This window comes from Cephus cinctus, unplaced genomic scaffold (genome assembly GCF_000341935.2).
Source record: "Cephus cinctus unplaced genomic scaffold, Ccin1 Ccin1_scaffold0715, whole genome shotgun sequence".
NCBI lineage: Eukaryota > Metazoa > Arthropoda > Insecta > Hymenoptera > Cephidae > Cephus > Cephus cinctus.
In genome coordinates, this window is record NW_014333334.1 from 145,723 (window position 1) to 146,300 (window position 578).

Genomic DNA, 578 nt, shown 5'->3' on the forward strand with positions numbered 1-578 from the left:
GGGGGGGGGGGGGTGGTGGTGGTGGCACTTGACGAGAGACAGAAATTCCAAACGCGCCGTCCTTCTTCTTGTTCGGAACAATTTTTTAAGGGATGGAAATCGAGAGCTCACGTTTTACTTGTCCGGCAGCGAATTATTAAAAAGTTACGAAATTAAAGAATTTTCGTTTTCATTCTTCGTCTCATATTCGACTGGGACCAATCGGACGCCGATGTGCACGAGAGACACGTGTAATCCATACTTCACACATTCCGTAATTTCCCACACACATTTTCACGAGCACAAAGATCCTTTTTTTAAAGCTTTTTTTGGAATATTTTACTATCGTTTCTACAAATCGTGACGCGTGTTTCAGGTAAATTTCGTGAAAAAGAATGCAGGATCGGCCAACCCCTAGCGCGGCGAGTTCACGACTGACTTGCAACTTGCGCCCTTCGACGCTTCCCGCCCCAACCTAACCTGACCCACCCCCGCGCGCGCATCGCGCACCATCCCCTTTCTTCGTATTTGTCCTGCCAGTCTTCTCATCGGGACTTTCTTCCAACTTTCTTCCGAATTACACAACCCCCCCCCCCCCC

The 578-nt window shown here is 48.8% G+C and overlaps 1 protein-coding gene across 11 annotated transcripts in view; it reads right to left on the reverse strand.

Moving 5' to 3' along the window:
• Positions 1-578, reverse strand: part of LOC107270247 — an 85,436-nt gene that overhangs the window by 59,400 nt on the left and 25,458 nt on the right. The window lies entirely within an intron of this gene.